This window comes from Mustela erminea, chromosome 6, assembly GCF_009829155.1.
Source record: "Mustela erminea isolate mMusErm1 chromosome 6, mMusErm1.Pri, whole genome shotgun sequence".
Taxonomy (NCBI): domain Eukaryota; kingdom Metazoa; phylum Chordata; class Mammalia; order Carnivora; family Mustelidae; genus Mustela; species Mustela erminea.
The window spans coordinates 129670570-129691938 of record NC_045619.1 but is presented as its reverse complement, the minus strand read 5'-3'; the positions used below and the strand labels follow the sequence as shown (position 1 = coordinate 129691938).

General features: G+C 38.6%; 1 protein-coding gene and 2 long non-coding RNA genes across 6 annotated transcripts in view; 2 read left to right on the top strand and 1 right to left on the bottom strand.

Moving 5' to 3' along the window:
* The window catches only part of APBB1IP (amyloid beta precursor protein binding family B member 1 interacting protein), a 143972-nt gene that overhangs the window by 100261 nt on the left and 22342 nt on the right, over positions 1 to 21369 (bottom strand). The window lies entirely within an intron of this gene.
* On the top strand, positions 103 to 5800 carry LOC116594362. Its single transcript, XR_004287182.1, has 3 exons — positions 103 to 209; positions 1632 to 1880; positions 4667 to 5800. It is a non-coding gene; the product is annotated as an uncharacterized LOC116594362 (long non-coding RNA).
* LOC116594361 lies at positions 8412 to 10335 on the top strand. Its single transcript, XR_004287181.1, has 3 exons — positions 8412 to 9591; positions 9852 to 9919; positions 10094 to 10335. It is a non-coding gene; the product is annotated as an uncharacterized LOC116594361 (long non-coding RNA).

The window sequence follows — 21369 nt, the reverse complement described above, 5'->3', positions numbered from 1 at the left end:
CTCTCTCTGCCTGCGTCTCTGCCTACTTGTGATCTCTCTCTGTCAAATAAATAAATAAAATCTTTAAAAAAAAAAAAATAAAAAAATAAAATGTAACTTGGATTAGCACCCAAAGAGCGAGGGTGGGGCTGCCTCAGTCAAGCAACCGATTGCAAAACAAGCGGAGTTCTTTCGCATCCTGATCTCGTGGGATTAACATCTTTCTGTGAGTACGTAATCTCTGAGTTCCTTTTGGGTTTTGGGAAGGACAACAAACTCTTAATTAAAAAAAAAAAAAAAAAAAGGAATAATACTTTACCAGACAGTTTTTTTTTTTTTTTTTTTTCTTTTCCTGGAGGGGAGGAAATAGCTAGCTAGGAGAGGGGTGGGTGGTTGAGGCTGCATAACCAGGCTGAAATTCTGCCTTAGAAAGACTGTCTGAATGACAACAGAATTTGCCCTAATGCTCGGTGCTTCCTTAAGGCTCAAATTTCTAAGCCTCAGTTTTTATCCTCAAGTGATTTCTTTTCTCCATGTATATAAATTTCATAGGTAAAATTCAAATATACATATTTTAAAAATCTATCCACACGGGGCACCTGGGTGGCTTAGTGGGTTAAGCCTCTGCCTTTGGGTCCTGGGATCAAGTCCTGCATCGGGCTTTCTGCTCAGCAGGGAGCCTGCTTCACCGCCCCCCGCCCCGCCTGCTCCCCTGCCTACTTGTGAGCTCTATCAAATAAATATATAAAATCTTAAAAAAAAAATCTATCCACACAATGGATTAGCAATTCCAGCCATAATTTTGGACCTAGATCAGGACCTTATTTTATCTGTCAGAGTCCCTTGCCTAAAAACATTCTGCTATGAGCCTTTCTACTATTATTGTCCCTCTGGTGCATTCTTCTCCCATGGGCCCTAACTCAGTTAATGGTCATTATTCATTCACTTATTAGCCTGATTTAGAAACTTTGGCCTAGTCCCTGACTCCTCCCATTCTTCCATCTAACAGTCCAAAAAATCTTGTTAGTTCTTCCTTTAGAGCACTCTCCTTTCCTTCAACCTCACTGTTCAGCTATGGTTCTGCCCCTCATCAGCTCATCCAATGTCCAGTTTCCTGGATCCCCCCTTAAGCTTCACCACTAGCACAGTGAATTTGAAATACAAATTTGAATCTGTCACTCCCTTGCTTAAAAACATGTTGTGATCATGGTGAAGTGTAAAGAGTTCAGGTCTCAGCCTGTCCTTGACACTAGCCTTTGACATTGTCTGAAGAGGCTTTAAAAAATTCTCTGTGTCTTTGTAATATGCTTCCCTATCTACCTATCCTTCATAAAATCCTATTAATTATTCAAAATCCAGCTCTCATGTAAATACTTTACAATGGCATCTTCATAGCCTGTAGACAGATTTGCTGTCCCCTGTCCTTGGTAACTGTATCAATAAATTCCTGCCCCAGGAACAGACCTGATAAGGTATTTCACCTCCTTAGATTTGTTTCCTTGTCTGTAAAATGAGAGGAATAATATATAATTCATAGAATTGTTGTGACATTTAAATAAAATGGCATATGGTCCTTGACATGAGCACTAGTAATAGCATTTGCTGTAGTGAATCACACTCTTTTTTGTTAACGTGTTTAAACCTCTTTCCAGATCAGATCTTGTTCATCTTTGTGTTTAAAAATGCTTTGTTGGAAGCCCAGAGAGACCAAATGCCCTCCCAGATTAATGGGAAGAAGTGAAATGAAGTGCAGGCTCAGGCCACATAGAAACTCTCTATTAATCTACCCCCAATGACCTAGATATGGCAGTCAACATCAATACAGTGAAGAATCTTGTGTTATAAACATCTTTATAAGGAGCTTTTGTCAAGTGCCTGCTTTCTTGGAGCACCAGATTAAGGTATATATGTGTGAATGGTTTAATTTGAATGTTTTGCAAGGCTCATCTTTTCATCTGTGCTCTTAGTTGTGCATAATCTTTACATGAATTAGGTACTGGTACCAATAACAGAGTGAAAGAATATCTTCTAGTAAAATTAAGACAATAAAGTAACAAGGGATGTGTAAAAAAAGGACTTCCTGATCATTAAAATGAATCAGTCCGTTAAGTTCAGACAAGTTAGAACTGGTCTTCAGTGTGATCTCTGTCTGTCAAATAAATAAATAAAATCTTACAAAAAAAAAAAAGAACTGGTCTTCAAAATTCCACCAGAACAGATGCTACTTCTCTTTGTGTTCTGTGCATGGCTGTGGATTGAGAGAGAGAGAGCGAGCCATCTCCCCTTTCATCACCTGCCTGATAATAATCAAAATAACTATCAACACACTGTTAGGCGTTCTCACTCTGTGCCATGTCCTGGCTGATGAGATGAGCTCCGCCCTCACAACCACCCTTGATGGACACTTTTATTTTCCCCAGTTCACAGATGAGGGAACTAAGGCACCTAGAAGTTAAGTAACTTGCCTAAGGCTATACAATGTAAGTCAGTCAACAAATATTTATTGATCCCAGATAGTGTTCACAAACCCCTGGAAGAGGTTCCCATACTGTATTTCTCTTCTTCAATGTGTCAAGGATTAAATACCTAGACTTTATCTACATACTGTATGTCTTTATTTTGAAGATAGTAAAAAAAAATGTTTGGAACTTTGCATTGAAACTGTAACTTTTGAGCTGCATTCTATCTATATTCTCAGTGAAGATAAGTCATACTTTCAGTCTGTAGCTAGACTGCCTGAGCCCAAGTACAGCAGAATTCATAAGAAAAAAGGTTGAAAAATTTGAGGCTCTATTTGAATTTGCTTTGGTATCTTCATTATTTTTAAATTAAAAAAATAGCAGTGTTCATTTTTTTTTCCCAAGGGGGAAAAAAAAAAAAAACCAGTCCACACATTACAACTACAGAAACTAAAGAAGAGAAAATTAAAAAAACAAATCTGTTCATTGTAGAGATCACAGTATGGAATACGGAGTGTAGTATCCAGAAGATCACAAATGCTAGTGGGAACTGTGACGTAGCTAATATACAGTGTCACTGGAAAATAATTGACGATATTGAATTCTACCTGATTCTTTCACTTGTAGTTTTTTTTTTTTTTTTTCCAAAATGCAATGAAAGCACTTATCAAGAGGAAGTGGTTCACGGAACCACGTGGTTAAAATTCTTGCAGTGTTTGGGGGTAAGGAGAAACTAAAGCTTCTGTGTAACATAAAACAGGAAACAGAAGCATCTCTAAACTTATACCTAAATCAAATAATACTCAAGAAAGAACTAAGATGAAATCTCTTGGGCCAACTTAACAGACTTTTTATAGTACACCTGAGATAAGTGAAAATTTTGAGAAATAAACTAACAGTTATTAAGTTGGTAGGATAATCACTGTGATCACATGGACAACAGACCAAACATTACAATCACAAAGGAAATTCATGTGGATGTTGGGGATATGCATATGTTTGGTTACACAAAAGGAACAGTCAAGACAACAGCATTCTACGGTAAGCAATATTGTGATGGCAAGAGTTAAATGGAAAAAAAAAATCTGTACCTGAAAACGGAATCATGAAATGACATGGTTTATTTCACAGTTTAAAAATTCTAAGGAGATGCTTTCAAAAGCCTTAGAATTTGTCACAGTGTAGAGTCAGACACATACACAGAACAGAGATGGGCTACCAAATTTTTTTAAGGTATGATTTTTAAATGTATTTACTTCCAGATTGCTTTGTTTTTGAGTGAATGGAGGGTGGAGGAGGGCGGAGTGCAGCGCTGTGCTAGGTCAAGTCCTGGGGGAGGTGAAAAGTGAGATGGCTGAGAGACCCAGAAATGTTCAACAAGACTAAGAAGTAAACAGCATGTTTACACAGCGACATGAACGCAATATTCTCACTTCCATCTGTCTAGATGGCTTTTCTGTATCTCGGGGAGACAAGCGGTGGACTACTTTCACTTGGATATACATAGGCTGAAAAGTGAATTTCTTTTTTTTAAAGGTTTTATTCATTTGACAGAGAGAGATCACAAGTAGGTAGAGAGGCAAGCGGAGAGAGAGAGAGAGAGAGAGAGAGAGAGGAAGGGAAGCAGGCTCCCTGCCGAGCAGAGAGCCGGATGCGGGACTTGATCCCAGAACTCTGAGATCATGACCTGAGCTGAAGGCAGAGGCTTAACCCACTGAGCCACCCAGGCACCCATGAAAAGTGAATTTTAAAATCTCGAGATTCTCTCAAGTTGCCTTTTAAGTCTATTTTGAGCATCCATATCAGGAACGGGGAGTTGCTTTTGTGTTTGGGATCCACCATAACATCGAACTAAAGTGACAACATAATTTAAGGTTTTTATTTAAGAGACAAAAATACAAAACAGGAAATATATTGTCCACTCACTTATAAATTAAAACTATGGATATTAATATTTTCATACAGGAAACTCCTGTGAACATTTATATATAATCACCATCTCTTACTCATCTCTATTTTCTCCTCAATCTACCTTGCCATGGCTGAGTATCTGTGTCCCCTCAAAGTCCATGTGTTGAAATCTGTTCCCCAGTGTGAGGGTCTCTGGAGGTGGGGATTTTGGGAGATAATAAGGTCATGACAGTGGAGCCCTCATGTTGGGATTAGCACCCTTGTAAGAAAAGATACAAGAGAGCTTGTTCCCTCTCTCTGCCCTCTGCCATGTGCAGATACAAGAAGATGGCCACGAGCAAACCATGAAGAGGGCTGTCCCCAGACACCAGATCTGCTGGTGCCTTCATCTTGGACTTCCCAGTTTTCAGAACTGTGAGAAATTAATGTTTGTTGTGTGAGCCACCCAGTTCATGTTTTTGTTATAGCAGCCCAACCCTGACCAGAACATCCCCCAGTTGGACTTTAGTTCCCGCATGTCACCCAGCTGTGTGTCAACATTAACAATGACTTTCATGTTGCCAAATCCAATGATTGATTCTTAGCATCTTAAACAACATTTATCACCATTCATTTATCACTCTCTCGGAAATACTTTTTTCACCTAGCTTCCATAAAAGCTTTCCTTCCTGCTTTGCCTCCTAATAGAGGCTAATTCACTTGAAGCCAAAAAAGCCTAAGCTTCAGGGCTCCTCAGTTGTAGTCCTTTCTAGGACAGCATTTCTCTTCTAGCACCCCTGCAGCAGTATGGAACATAGTTCTCATATCGGAAAATGATTCTGGTAGTGGTTCCAGGGCTTAGAGTGGGGCCAGTGGGCTGCCAGCACTACCTCCACTTCACCTGGACTCTAGCAAGATTTAGATCCATAATAGATCTCAAGGACTGTGGAATCTACCTTCTATTCCAAGAAGAAGATCTGAAGGAGACACTGTTCTTCTCTGCTCCTTGCACGGGGTTACCTTCATGGCCACCTTCCATTGTCCCTAGGACCAGCCTATCAGTTCGGAGGTAGCAAGAACTGATGGCCATTTGGTCCAGGCTGAGTGGGACCAGCTGCTTCCTGGGCCATTGGGAGCCATGGGGTCCCACACCACAACTAGTGAGAGAAAACACCTCAGTTCTCTGAGGTCTTTCTCCTGGGCGAGACACACTGCCAGAGGAAGAAACCACAGAGGAAGTTACAGATGGGGTCTTACCACAGAGAGCTATGAGACTGAATAAACTTTTTCTAAAAATTATCAATAATAAAATTACTTTTGAGCAACCATGCTGGAGGAAAGACTAAATTATCTATTCTCTCTATAGAAAATTGTATTTCAAATTCACCCTCATAGAGAGGTGGTCGAAGAATATGCAGCCAAAATGTAGGAAAATATTGTATCAGATAAGTAATAGGAATAATAAAAATAAGTATTATTTTTTGTATTTTGTGATGTTTGATACGTGCTTTTAAAAAATTGGTAATCTGCTGAGACTTCCTTTCTCTAAATAAATATTTTCTTCTGTTGCTTTTTAAAAAAGATTTAAAAAAATTTTATTTGACAGAGAGAGACACAGCAAGAGAGGCAATATAAGCAGGGAAACTGGGAGTCAGAGAAGCAGACCTCCCACTGAGCAGGGAGCCTGATGTGGGGCTCAATCCTAGGATTATGGGATCACGACCTGAGCCGAAGGCAGACACTCAACAGACTGAGCCGCCCAGCCGCACATTCCTAACTTTTTATTCATAATTTTTTATTCTATTTTTAAAAAGATTTTATTTATTTATTTGAGAGAGAGAGAGAGAGAATGAGAGTGATCAAACATGAGGGGCAAGGTCAGAGGGAAAAGCAGAGCCCCTACTGGGCAGGGAGTCTGATGTGGGATCCTAGGACTCCAGGATCATGACCTAAGCTGAAGGCAGTCACTCCACCAACTGGGCCACCCAGGTGCCCTTGTATTCTATTTTTAGAGAGTTTTCCCAAGTTGTACAATATTTAGGCCCCAGATATCCTGGAACCATCTATCTCACTGGCCTCTCATCTGAGTCTCCTCCATTGATTCTACTCCTCTCCCTGATCTAGTTTTTCTCCTGGCCTTTACCTACATCCATTCCCTAGCAGACATCATGCTGCTTCAGGCTTTAAATACCGTATGCATGCTGCCAACCCAAACTTCTCGCTTATTTCACACATTGAACTAGTACTTAGCACCGCCCCGCCCTGCCTCTCTGGTTTTCTCTCTTTTTAACTCTTTGCTCACACCAGCCTACAGATGTTCCTTGAACACCATAAGCATGCATTTGCACATGCTTTTCTCTGTCTGGAACACCTGTTCCCCACTTAAGTGGCTTGTTCTCCCCTGCTGTTATGTCTTTCCTTGCATGTTCCCTCAATACTGAGGCCTTCCCTGACCTATTTCAAAATCAGCTCTTTTCCCTGCTTCTGTTCTCTCTCCACTTACCAACTAGAATGTAAGCTACATGAAGTCAGGAATTGGTTGTTTTTTTGCTCACTGTTAGATCCCAACAAGCAGGGCAATGCAGATACGTGATAGCAAATATTTGTTCAGTGAATGGATGAGTAATACGATTTTATTTTATTTTATTTTATTTTTTTAAAGATTTTATTTATTTATTTGACAGAGAGAGATTACAAGTAGGCAGAGAGGCAGGCAGAGAGAGAGAGGAGGAAGCAGGCTCCCCGCTGAGCAGAGAGCCCGACGCGAGATTCGATCCCAGGACCCTGAGATCATGACCTGAGCCGAAGGCAGCGGCTCAACCCACTGAGCCACCCAGGCGCCCCGAATAATAAGTTTTTAAAGAATAAAATGTAATATATTCCTTTAGGCTTCATGAGGGCAGCATTCACCTTTATATTTCTAGTGCCCGCTTTGGTCAGGGAAGACCTTCAATGATATCTGCTGAATAAATGAATGTTTTAAGGGACAACAGTAGAGAAGAAATGAAGCTAAGGGAAGATAGATTAAAAAAAGGAAAATGATTCTACAGCCACCTTAGTGGAGGCAAGAATAAATGGTGGATGTTGGCACGAATGGATGAAAGATGGTTAGGGAATGATACTGACTCAGAGTAACTCCCTACTCTGCTAAGTCAAGCTCCGGGGTAGGTGAGACGGCTGAGTAAGATCCCAAAATACTTAACTTAGAAGCAACACAGTAAGTAACACTTGTTACTTACCTCTTTCTAAATGTAGAAATCTGGTGGACCCAACTTTAACCAAATGATCAAACTTAGGATCATCACTGATGGGACAAGCTGACACCATTGTCCCTGAAGTGATGCACTGAGGTCACGGTGTCACCATAATGCTGCCACCAAAATGTTTAGCCTGACTCTAGCCAAGAGGAATCAATCAGACAAATCCAAATTGAGGGATATTCTTCAAAACAACGAAGTGACTGGTTTGGACTGTTTAAATAAAAAAAGATATAGGCTGGGGTGCCTGGGTGACTCAGTGGATTGAAGTCTCTGCCTTCAGCTCAGGTCATGGTCTCAGGGTACTGGGATTGAGCCCCGCATCGAGCTGCTAGGCAGGGGGCCTGCTTCCCTCTCTCTCTGCCTCCGTCCCTGCCTGCTTGTAATTGTTCTCTCTCTGTCAAATAAATAAATAAAATCTTAAAAAAAAAGATATAGGAATAATTTGGAAAATTTGAATAGAGACTATATAACAGAAAATGCATTAAATCAGTTAAGTTCCCTGAGTGTTGTAATTGTATCATGATTGTGTAAGAGGTCTTTGTTCTTAAGAGACAAACAGTGAAAAAATAGAACAAATACAATAAAATGTAGGTAATTAGTGAATATGAGTGAAGGGAATATTGATGTTTGTTGTACAATTCTTGCTTTTTTTGCTGTTGCTGAAGTTTCAAAACTAAGAGAACCAATTTTTTTTTTTTTTTAAAGATTTTATTTATTTATTTGACAGACAGAGATCACAGTAGGCAGAGAGGCAGGCAGGGAGAGGGGAAGGGAAGCAGGCTCCTTGCTGAGCAGAGAGACCGATGCGGGGCTCGATCCCAGGACCCTGGGATCATGACCCGAGCCGAAGGCAAAGGCTTTAACCCACTGAGCCAACCAGGCGCCTCGAGAACCAATCTTTAAAGTCAGACAGACCTGAGTTTAAAAAAGTAAGGCAAAACAAAACAAAACAAGAGGAACAGAGGAGATAAAAAGTAGGGGTTGACAAAGACAGTGTAAAAGAAAAAAATCTTATCTTGTGAACTGCTGATATGTTGTATCATCTATTTCCCACAAAAACCATGTGGGGATAAATATTTCTCCCATTTTCACAGATGAGGAGCATGTGCTCAGGAATTTGAGTCATGGGCCCCAAATCACACAGAAGCGTGGGTGGAAAATACACTCAGACTCACACAATGCATCTGCCTAGAGATGACACACATTCAAACACACACAGAGAAACAGAACTCTGTAGTGTGGATTACTTTGTGATGTAGCTACCTTAAATCTGAAACACAATACTTGCTAGGTTATGTAGTGTCTGTTAAAGTTTTATATTTTTATCTCCTAAGAATGTATACCAATCATCCACTATTATTTTTTACACTTTTCCACTTATAAATAAAAAGTTCTAGATATTTTCGTATTATTATTTGGAAGAGCTACTTATACAATTCATTGCCAAACTTTCAGATTGTAATTTTCAAAGTGAAAAGAGACTGAAATGGCAGGTTACGCATCACTGAAGACTGCCTTTAGGTCCTAAAGGCCTACCTATCCAAAGCTTCTACTGGAAATCAAGAGAAGTTATTTAACTTCCAATAGCACTTAAGATAATAAAGAAAAATAAATCTTTGTATTTAGCCAAGTAAGAAATAAACAAGAATTGCCAACTTTCTTTGATAAGCCTAAAAATTATACTGTGAACTCTAAGGGTTTTAAGGAACAAGAGTGTATAGCCTTGGGTAGTGAGTGACCGGGTGTCCTGACATGTTCTGCATGTCTTAACATCTTTAGATTCTCAATTTGTGAAGACTCGGTTTTACTTGTAATACTAACAAGAAATGATATGTAATTCTATCAATCACTTTGTGCTCTTAGGTCTTAAAATCTTTCTATTCAATGCAGCATCTTTCCACTTCCAAAAAAGAAAACGTTAATGAAGTAATCAATGAAAGATGACAGACATGTTGAATGTTCTCAAGATGAGAACTGAAAAATGACCTTTGGCTTAAATGCATGTAAGTCCCCAGTTATCTTCCGAGCATTGAGGGTGGGAGCCAACAGAGGGTTTCAGAAATGAGTGGGAAACCGAGATAACAGAGGCCACAGCAATTAAATGTGCTTGTTCAGAATTCTTCCAAAGTCACTTTCATGGCTTCCAGCATCTTTCACGTGGATGTGCTGCACCATCATCTAATCAAGTGTCTATTGTTGGAAATTTATGGTTTGCTCTTCTTTTCGAGATGTGATGCTAAGAGCCAGATGTTTGCATTTGCAGAAAAATTACATCTAGCATGGCTGCAGGATAACACTGGAAATATCAACCAATTCTTGACTTTCTGTGGGGTGAGGAGTTTTCTGTTGCTGTATCATGGTCAATATTCTGCACCTGTCACTAGAAACCCCCAAAGATTGGGGCTCTTGGTAATGATAAGGGTCAAGTGTGTAAATTCTGCATTAATGAGCTCAAGCAGTGTGTGTCCCACTGTGCCTTTTATTTCTGTTTGGAACTATTTGCAGCCATCTCCGTGACTGCTGGTGTGTGCAAAACCCATCAGGGTGAAACATGCCCTGGAAAAAAATTTACATTGGAAAAATCTGAGGTACATTTGAGATTTTTTCAGTGACAGCCCAGTTTTAATTCTTTCCCTAAGTCTTCTAGTAAATTACCTCTCTACTAATTCAAAGATGCTACTGACAATACTTTTCACTCTATTTTAAAGAAAGGAACTGAATCTTGACTCCCCCATATTTAAGATGATTCATTCTTTAAATAAAACAAAAAAATCTTAATATTTTTGTCCTAAATGACTTTCCTTAAGTAGCTAGGGTGTGGTGTGTGTGGGGGCTTCTGTTTTGTGTGCATTTGTCTCCCCCTCAATGATATGTGGGCCCATCTAGGGCCTCAGGCTGGGGAACCACTGAACTGCAAGGGACAGACAAGACCGTTCCCTGGGAACAAGACTAGAGTTTAGAACCAGGATGCCTGGGCTCAAGGCCCAGCATTTCCACTCACTGCTCTGTAACTCTAGGCCAAGTTACTACTTTCTCAGTGTGTTAGTTTTCTTATCTGTGAAAAAGGGGTGGAAAAAGCTACCTCATGGGGTCAAATTGAGAATTCTATTAATTAACACATGTAAAGCACACAGAATAGGCCTGGCTTGGATGGAAGAGCTCAGGAAGTAGAGGTCCTCATACTATTAAGCAATTGGAACCACAGCCATCTTCTGGCCTCCTGGAAGCCTGGAAGTTCTGTGTGCAAGGACAGAGGCTGAGGTCAGATCATGGCTTTGGAGAGGAGAAGGAGAGTGATGACAGCATGGAATACTGTTAGTCAACTGTCTCCAGACCAGGGTCCTCACTCTTGCCCCATCCCTTCCCACCAGAGAAACCACACAGGGCCTTGGATGTTCTTGTTGCAACCGGTGGGGGAGGGGAGGCCATGAGTTGAAAAAGGGAGATCGTTGAAAAAACAAAGACTACATCTTTTGAGACCTTAATGGAAACCAAGAACACAAGTCTCTGTTTTGTGGAGTATGCTGGAACTTCCCAGGGAAACAGCTGAGGCCACACTGACTGCACAGAGGTCAAAAGACCAAGCAGCACTGCCACTTGAGGGAGGAGAAAAGCACAGTGGCCACAGGAAGAACTAGTAGCCTGCGAAGACAGCGTCACAGCAGGAATGACTGCATTCCCTGGTTCATGACAGTCACATCCAAGGGCTCACATGGGCTCAGGGCTCCAGGAATGAGCCTGGAAAAGCCTACTAGGTGGGGGTGTAGAGATACCATCTAGGGTGGCTGAAGCAGGGGCTATTCCTTATGTTGCTGTAATAACCATATTTCCCAATTGTTCCCTTAGGTTAGTAAGCCCTAGAGAAATGGGGGACACACTAACACATACACAAAGTTATTGTTCATTTTCACATAAGCTCATTTACTTATATAATGATAGGTTGTGGTTTTATATCAGGATTTTCCACTTATGAATTCATAAAGAACCATTAACGTAACACAAACTCCGTCAGACCCTATGGTAAGCAGTGGGATCCATATTCCGAATATATGTCCAACGAATGAAGTTTACAATCTAAAGAGGATGACGATATGCAAATAATTTAATGCCACGTAACAACATAAAGAGACATGAATACAATAATACAGGATCAGAGAGGAGAGAACATTAATACTTTTGGGGTGAGGAGTTCTTGGCAGTCAGAGAGGGAAGGACATGTAGCAGCTAAGAGCATGAACATACACTTCTGATTCTGAAAAACTTGTGTTCTGCTCTGCACTTGCTGTGGTGTGAGGCTGGGAAACCTTAACTACCTACAGTGTCCAAATCCATAATACGGGAATATTTCACTGGGTTTTTATCAGGATTAATATGTGAAAAGGTTTTACTAGATGCCTGATACATGGTAAATGCCCTATTGTCATCATTTAGATAGTACATATATCTTATCAAGAACATTATCAGATGCTTGAAAGCACATGGCAGGTTCATAGATTTGAATAATGTAGTGAGGCCAAAGCTGATCTGAGGGTTTAGTTGAGCATTTCCTCCTCAACAGTAGTTCTCAGAGTGTGGGTCCTCAGACCAGCAGCAGAAGCGTACCCAGACACTTAGAAATGCAAATTCTTGGGCCCCACTCCAAAATTACTTCATCAGTAACTCCAGGCTTGAGGATGAATAATCTTTTTAACAAGCTATCCTTATGATTTTAGTGTACACTAAAGTTTGAGAACCACTGCTCTATAAATAGATGGCAAACTCCAAAAACAAATAATGTAAAGGGATTATGAAAACCAAAACTTTTAGCAAGACACAAATGGCTTGTGTTTTACATAAAACACAAGGACAGAAGGCACTTCCCATACCCTGCATTATCTCAATGTAAAAAGTGCATTAGAAATGATCACATCTTTTTATTGTTTGAAGTACAAAATGAAAAAGAATGTAGTGTTTAATGTTAGGTATTGGGGAATCAAGGTCAGTTAATGTTCCTGTCCTGGGTATCTGGTAAACTCTTGAAGCACATATTGACTCAATTCCTATAGGATTGTGAAGTACTTTCCTTCTTCACTCATATATAAAAAGCATATTCACAGTATAATGATGATAACAATGACAGATGCTTGGTGGTTTTAAACATGCCTCCATTCTTTGAGACTTCTTGTATTGTGATGTGGAATCTACGTCTCCTTCCCCTGAATCTGAGCAGGCTCATGATCACTTTGATCAAAGCAATATCAGTGACACTGTGTGTCTTTGGAGGGTGGGCCTTCAAAAGCTATCCCCCTGGGCCTCTCAGAACTCCCTCTAGATGTTCAATATAGGAGTCTAGGTGCCACAGTGTGAGAAGCTTGAGCCACCTGGAAGGGCCACAGGAAGACTCTCATCACCAATCCCAGGCTAGGCAGGTGAGTGAAAAACCCTCCAGATGTCTAGCTGTTTGGGTCACCCCCAGATGTTCAAGTCTTACTAGTTGAGGTCATGGACCTCATGAAGCTGACACAAGCTAGCTCTGCTGCGGCCTGTCTGAATTTCAGAATTCAGAATTCAAAACTATAATAAAACTGTGTGTTTTGTAGAACTAAGTTTGAGGTAGTTTGTTATGCAATAGTACATAAGCACGACAAAGAGTCATAAGGTGCAGAATTCCAGAGCACCTTCTGTGTGTCAAGCACTATACCATGTTTTCAAAAAATATTTATTTATTTATCCTAGAGAGCGGGAGAGAATGTGTGCAGTGGGCAGGGACAGACACCAAGGGAGAGAGACTCTCTGGCAGACTCCATGCTGAGTGCAGAACACTATGCAGGGCTCGATCTCATGACCTTGAGATCATGATCCTGAGACCCTGACCAGAGCCAAAACCAAGACTTGGACTCTTAACCAACTGCACCACCTACTCAACCGAAGTATGTTTTATATGCTACACCTCCTCTTATCCTTTCTACTGCTCTGAAACACACACACACACACACCACACACGCACATATCTTACAAACAGAGATGTATTTTTTCTATGCAAAATATATTATTCCCATTTGCATGTGAAGGAATGGAAGCTCTGAAAAGATAAGTATCAGACAGGGGCAAATAACTAGTTTATGTCAAAATTCAGTGCATAGAAATGCCGAAAATGTTAGTGTGCAGCCACCTCAAGACAATAACTAGGCAAATTAAATAACTAGGCAAATTAAATTTAATGGCAAATTAAATATTGATAATGATACAATTATACCATTAAAAAAACTTAAAAGTTAATGCTTTTTCTTTTTTTTTTTTTTTAAAGATTTTTTATTTATTTATTTGAGAGAGAAACAGTGAGAGAGAGCATGAGCGAGGAGAAGGTCAGAGAGCGAAGCAGACTCCCCATGGAGCTGGGAGCCCGATGCGGGACTCGATCCCGGGACTCTGGGATCATGACCTGAGCCGAAGGCAGTCGTCCAACCAACTGAGCCACCCAGGCGTCCCAAGTTAATGCTTTTTCTATGGAGAATTTAATCATTCTCCTACTCATCAGGAAGTACAAAGATCACTAACTTATTATTAATTACTATTAGTAATTACATCATTATAATATATAATCCATAACAATGTCAGCATTGATAATAATTTAATTTATTTTGCCATAATTATGATTATTGTCATGAAAAGTACAGAAATTTATGTCCCTGAATAAGCTAACTAGACAGAAATTAACCTAACTACAGAGCATCACAAACAGCAAACTAGTTAAGATCTGACATTTATGAAACAAAGCAGGACACCTATCAGTTCTGTGGATATATGAGAATATTTAATGTCTCACAATTTTCTTGTGAAGGCTATTTACACACAATTTCCTATAGGTGTTATTTTTATATATGGCAAATGAGACCTTTTAATTTTATTTTTCTCCATTTAGTCTACATGGGATCACACCCAGTCTACAGCTATAACATTTAAAATTTTTCTCTTACAGTTGTGAGGAGAGCACAAATAAAGAATGAAAATGATGTACTTGAAAACACAGAGTGCTCCAGAGTTCTATGTCAGTTTTGGCTAAACCACTGAGCCAATTCTCTACTTAATTCATATATCAAGAAAATAAAAACAGTGAATACGGAACGTGGAATAACCCTTGATCATCTTCCAAATGGTATATATTGGGGGTCCTGTTCTATCATCAGAAAATTTATTGGGTATGAATGTGACACTGGATGAGTCAAACCTGAATTCAGTCCTAACTACTGCATGACTAAGCAACTTAACCTGTTGAACCCCAGGTTTTTCATCTATAACATGGGAATAAGAAAACTTAATTCATCAAATTACTTGGAGAGTTAAATTAGCATAGTCAGGCCCTGGCATAGTTTCTGGAACACAGTGGTGCTTTGTATGTAGGTAGGTAAATTTAAAATGCACAGAGAAAGACAAATACTGTATGATCTCACTTATATGTAGAATTAAAAAAAAAAAAAACCCAAACCCAAAACCCAAGCTCATAGATACCAGAGAACAGACTGATGGTTACCAGAGGCAGGTGAAATGGGCGAGGAGGTCAAAAAGCAGAAACATCCAGTTATAAGATAAATAAGTCACAGGTGAGTAATGTTTGGCATGGTATCTAGAATTAGTAACACTGTATTAATATATTTGAAAGTTGCTAAGAGAGTAGATCTTAAAAGTTGTCATCAGAAGAAAAAATTTTGTAACTATGTGTGATGACAGATGTTAACTAGAACCATAATGATCATGTCACAATATAAACAAATATGGAATCATTATGTTGTACACCTGAAACTAATGTAAAGCAATATGTCAGTTATATCTCAAAAAAAAGAAGACCAACAATGCCAAGTGTTGATGAGATTGTACAGCACCTGGAATCTCATACATTGCTAGCAGAATTGCAAAATGGTATAGCTTCTTTGAAAAACACTACATCAAAAATTAATGATGTACTATATGTTGGCTAACTGAACATAATAATAATTAAAAAAAAGAAAAAGAAAAACACTATGACCATACCTTATAAAATTAAACATACATTCACCACTCAACTTAGCAATTCTACTTTAAGGTATTAACCCAAGGAAAGTGAAAATACATGCTCACTCAGAAATGTGTTTAAATGTTCACAACAGCATTATTCAAAAACCAAAAACTGGTAAGTGAATAATCAAATTGTGGCATATTCATTCTACAGAATCCTACTATCAATAAAAAAGGAAAAAAATAGTAATATACAGAACATGGATGGATCTCAAAAATATTAGGTTAAATGAGAGAAGTTAAACATAAATACTACATACTGTATAATTCCATTTACATGATACTCTAGAAAAGGAATAGTTATAGTAACTGAAAGCAGGTTTTTGGGGCCAGGAGCTGGAGGGAATAAATTCAAGGGCAAAGAGGCACATGGGTAAATATATTTATCCTATCTATCCTTTAAGCTCAGGTTTATGATAAAATAAAATAAAATGACAACTTCTGGTTCCAAATAGTGGGCAGTAAATATATACTCTCTACTAAAAGTCCAAGGAAATGACTATGTAACAGTCAGGAAGAGTGGAAGCAAGGAAGAGTGGCATCACCATACTAAAAAATTTGAGGAATTTTTAGAAGATGTTAAGGAGAAGGGACCGTAATAGTGAATAATAAGATCTAAGGAAACAGTCTAGGGGAGGGCTGCTTAAGATAAAGCCAAGAAAACACCCAAGCTCAGTGTCAGCAAGGAGGCACCACCCCAACTGGAGGAGTAATTATTTAAATGACTGAGTGCTATGGACCATTTAGTTTCTGTGTCACAGGGAAAAATGAGCAGTCACAATTGCCCCAGCCTAAAATCAGCAAGTATCTTTGCCTTAAATAACATGGGAAGTGTCTTAATGGTTCCTAAGCGGAGTATTAAGTGCCCCAAAACAAGGAGAGTGGTGCCTTGAAAGTTGGAAATGCATGACATACAGGCAGATTCCAATCCAACCAGCTAACACTTCATTCAATCAATCAGAAGGGAGTGGAAAGAGAAATGCTCACATTCAGTGAAATGCACTAAGAACTCTCATGTGCTCCACCTCCAGCACAAAGCTTTGCTGGCCTCAGTAAACAGCATTTATGGAGGGGTGAAATTTATATGCCTCATTGTTATACAAACCAAAGGGGAAAGCTGCCTGTATTTAACCCCCACACTCAATTATAGAAACAATCCTACAGTCAGCTTTCTAGCCAAAAAAGAGGGTTGTAACAGCTGCCAAGTAAATCCATACGATTTTCCTATATTATTCTAGCCCTTTCATTAAAATTATGAATCAACAACAAGGGTCATGAAATATTTGAGGAAAAAACAAGAGCATGGGAGCCTCAAGACTAAAAACCAGGACACTGACCCCTGAGGAAACAGAGTTGATGAGAGAAATGAAAAAGAAATTTTTGAAAAATTTCAACTGCTGCCTTCAGAGGATTTTAAGATAACATAGCAACAGGAATAGGTTGCTATTAAAAAAGCAATCAAAAAATAAGAAAAATTAATACTACTTAGATAGATGCAAAAATCCCATATAGAATTTTAGAAAATCGATTCCAGAAATATACAAAAGAATTAATACATAATAAACAGGAATGCAAGGACAGCTTACCAGTAGGAAATATATTAGAGTAATTCACGAACTTAAATATTAAATGACAGACCATATTATCATCTTAATGCACGGTGAACAGGTAGGTGGTTGATTAAATCCAGTATGTGCTCCTCTTAACCAAAACCTTAATTTCAAAGTTGAAATAGTTCCTTTCTTTCCTACTTTCCTTAACTTGATAAGGATATCTATCAGAAACCAATGGCAACCATTAATCTTTCTTTCTTTTTCTTTTTTAGATGGAATTTACCGAATCCTTTCTTTTTTCTTTTTTAAAGTACGCTCCACACCCAGCATGGATCCTAACATTGGGCTTGAACTCTTGACCCTGAGATCAAGACCTGAGCTGAGATCAAGAGTTGGATGCTTCCTGACTGAGCTACCCAGGTGTCCCTGGCACCCATGATTCTAATTGTAAAACACAGAAACTGCTCTATTAAAGTTGGATACAAGTCAAAAAATCTCATCATTATTGCTATTATTTGTCTATTCTGGTAGTCTAAGACAATCCAAAGCCAGAATAAAATTTTCAAATTTATAGATATTTTATGGCAGGACCTGGCAAACCTTTTCTATAAAGAGCCAGATAGTAAACCTTTAAGGTTTTACAGATCACATAGTCTCTATTACAACGACTCAAGTCTGCTGTTGAAGGGAAAAAGTGCTATAGATAACAAGCCATGGCTAATGGCAGTACAACTTTTTATTTAAAAATATTAAATATTCAATATGTAAATATAAACAACACACTACTGCACAAGCAATGGGCCAAATAAGAAATCAAACAGTAGTTCAAAATATGTCTCAAAACAAAAGAAAAAGAAAACACAATGTTCCAAATCCTATGGGATGGAGCAAAAGCAGATGTTAGAGTGAAATTTATGTTATAAATGCTTGTATTAAGAAGTTCAAATAAACAACACTGCACCACAAGGAACTAGAAAAAGAAGAAACTTAGCTGAAAGTTAGAGGAAGGAAATAAAAAGAAAAATCATAAATAAATAAAATAGAGATTAGAATAAACTGTAACATGACATTAAAAGTAAAGACCACTTTTTCCAAAAAATTAAATTGGTAATAGTTTAACTACATTAACTAAGAAAAAAAAGAGAAGGCTCAGAAACCAAATTGAGAAATGGAAGAGAAAACAGTACAACAGATAACCACAGAAATAATGTGGTAACAGATTACTATATATAATTATATACCAACAAATCAGATAATGTAGAAAAAACACCAGATAAATCCTAAAAATACACAAGTTATTTATGATTGAATCATGAATCTTGACTCCCACAAGTAGAGGAAATCTTCTTAGACCAATAACATGAATGAAAGTTGAATTAGGAATCAAAAATCTCCCAGCACAGAAAAGCCCAAGACCATATGGTTTCACTGGTGAATTCTACCAAACATTAAAAAAAAATTAATGACAATCATTATTAAAATCTTACAAATAATGGAATGGGGGGAACACATTCAAAATCTGTCTATGAGGCCAGTACTACTCTGGTAACAAAGCAGGATAAAAAACAATACAAGAACAGCAAAGTCTAGTTTGTCTGATGTAAGCATTGCTACTCAGACTTTATTTTGATATCCATTTGCAAGATAAATCTAACTCCAACCCCGCACTTTCAATCCACAGGTGTCTTTAGGTCTAAAATGATCTCTTGTAGGCAGCATATAGATGGGTCTTATCTTTTTTCACCCATTCTGACACCCCATGTCTCTTCATGGGAGCATTTAGTCCTTTTACATTCAAAGTAACTTTTTTTGTTTGTTTTTAAATTATAAACATATAATTATTATTTGTTTTGAGGGTGCAGGTCTGTGAATAATCAGTCTTACACAATTCACAGGACTCACCATAGCACATACTCTGCCCAATGTCCATCACCCAGCCACCTTATCCCTCCCCCCACCTCCAGCAGCCCTCAGTTTGTTTTGTGAGATTAAGAGTTTCTTATCATTAGTCTCCCTCCCTGGTCCCATTTTGTTTCATTTTTCCCTCCCTTCCCTTCATGAACTCCCATCCTGCCTCTCAAATTCCTCATATCAGAGAGATCATATGATAATTGTCTTTCTCTGATTGACTTATTTCGCTCAGCCTAATACCCTCTAGTTCCATCCACGTCATTGCAAATGACAGGATTTCATTTTTGATGGCTGCATAGTATTCCATTGTGTGTGTGTGTGTGTGTGTGTGTGTGTGTGTGTATCACATCTTATTTATCCATTTATCTGTTGATGGACATCTAGATTCTTTCCATAGTTTGGCTATTGTAGACATTGTTGCTATAAACACTGGGGTGCACGTGCCCCTTCGGATCACCACATTTGTATCTTTAGGGTAAATACCCAGTAGTGTGATTGCTGGGTCGTAGGGTAGATCTATTTTCAACTTTTTGAGGAACTTCCATACTGTTTTCCAGAGTGGCCACACCAGCTTGCATTCCCACCAACAGTGTAGGAAGGTTCCCCTTTCTCTGGATCCTTGCCAACACCTGTCATTTCCTGACTGGTTAATTTTAGCCATTCAGACTGGAGTGAAGTGGTATCTCACTGTGGTTTTCATTTGTATTTCCCTGATGCTGAGTGATGTTGAGCACTTTTTCATGTATTTGTTGGCCATTTGGATGTTTTCTTTGCAGAAATGTCTGTTCATGTCTTCTGTCCATTTCTTGATTAGATTATTTATTCTTTGGGTACTGGGTTTCATAAGTTCTTCATAGGTTTTGGATAATAGCCCTTTATCTGATATGTCATTTGCAAATATCTTTCCCCCTTTTGTCGGTTGTCTTTTGGTTTGTTGACTGTTTCCTACATTCATAATTATTCATAGGTATTTATTGCCATTTTATTACTTATTTTGTCATTGTTTCTTGAGATTTTCTCTGACCTTTATTGTATTTGTTACTATTGGTTTCTCTTCTGCTCTCAAAGAGTCCCCTTTAATATTTCTTGTAGGGCTGGTTTAGTAGTCACAAATTCTTTTAGTTTTTGTCTGTCTGGGAATCTCTTTATCTCTCATATTCTGAATGACAGCCTTGCTGGACAGAATATTCGTGGCTGCAGATTTTTCCCATTCAGTACTTTGAATGTATCATGCCACTTTCTTCCAGCTTGCCAAGTTTCTGTCGAGAAATCTCCAGCTAGCTTTATGGGTTTTCTCTTGTAAGTTAAGGACTTCTTTTATCTTGTTGCCTTTAAGATTTTTGTTTTATCACTATATTTTGCAAATTTAATTACAGTATGTCTCAGTGCTAGCCTGCTTTTGATAGTTTGGATGGGCATTCTATGTGCTTCCTGGATGTGGATGTCTATTTCCTTCCCCAGATTAGGGAAGTTTTCTGCTACTATTACTTGAGATAAATTTTCTGCCCCCTTCCCTCCTCTTCTTCTTCTTCTGGGATTCCTATAATACAAATGTTATTACTGATGGAGTCACTGAGCTCCCTAAGTCTATTCTCATGTTTGATGGAGTCACTAAGTTCTCTAAATCTATTCTCATGTTGTATACTTTTCTTTCTTTTCTTCATCTTAATTATTGTCCATTATTTTATCTTCTGGGTCACCACTTCATTCCTCTGCTTCTTCCAGCCTGCAATTCATTTAATCAAGCCTGTTGTCAATCTTGTTTATTATATTCTTCATCTCTGATCCTTTTTTTTTTTAACTTTTTTATCTCTAGGGTAAGGGTCTCATTGGTGTTTCTATTCTTTTCTCCAGCCCAGTGAATATCCTAATGGTTGTTGTTCTAAATTCTCCATCAGACATGCTATTTATATCTGTTTCACCAAGATCTCTGGCTGTGGCTTTATATTGTTCTTTCATGTGGGATAAATTCCTTCATCTTTGCATTTTGTCTAAGTCTCTGTCTTCTTCAATGTGGTCTCTTCTTTCCCTTTAGTTGTGGAGTTTGTTTTGTCAGTCTTCAGCCCAGTCTCTAGGATATTTAGGATGATTTGACATTTATCTAGTTGTGTTCATGGGACAAGAGGAGCCTAGGGTCCTCCTACATCACCACCATCTTTGATCTCAAACTTTATTTACAAAAGCCCCTCAACAGACTTGCTAAAAAGCCAATAGGGAAAAGATAAAATTAGTATAATAAGCAAGTGACATAAATGTTTACATAGGAATATAAGCAAAAAGTTAAGT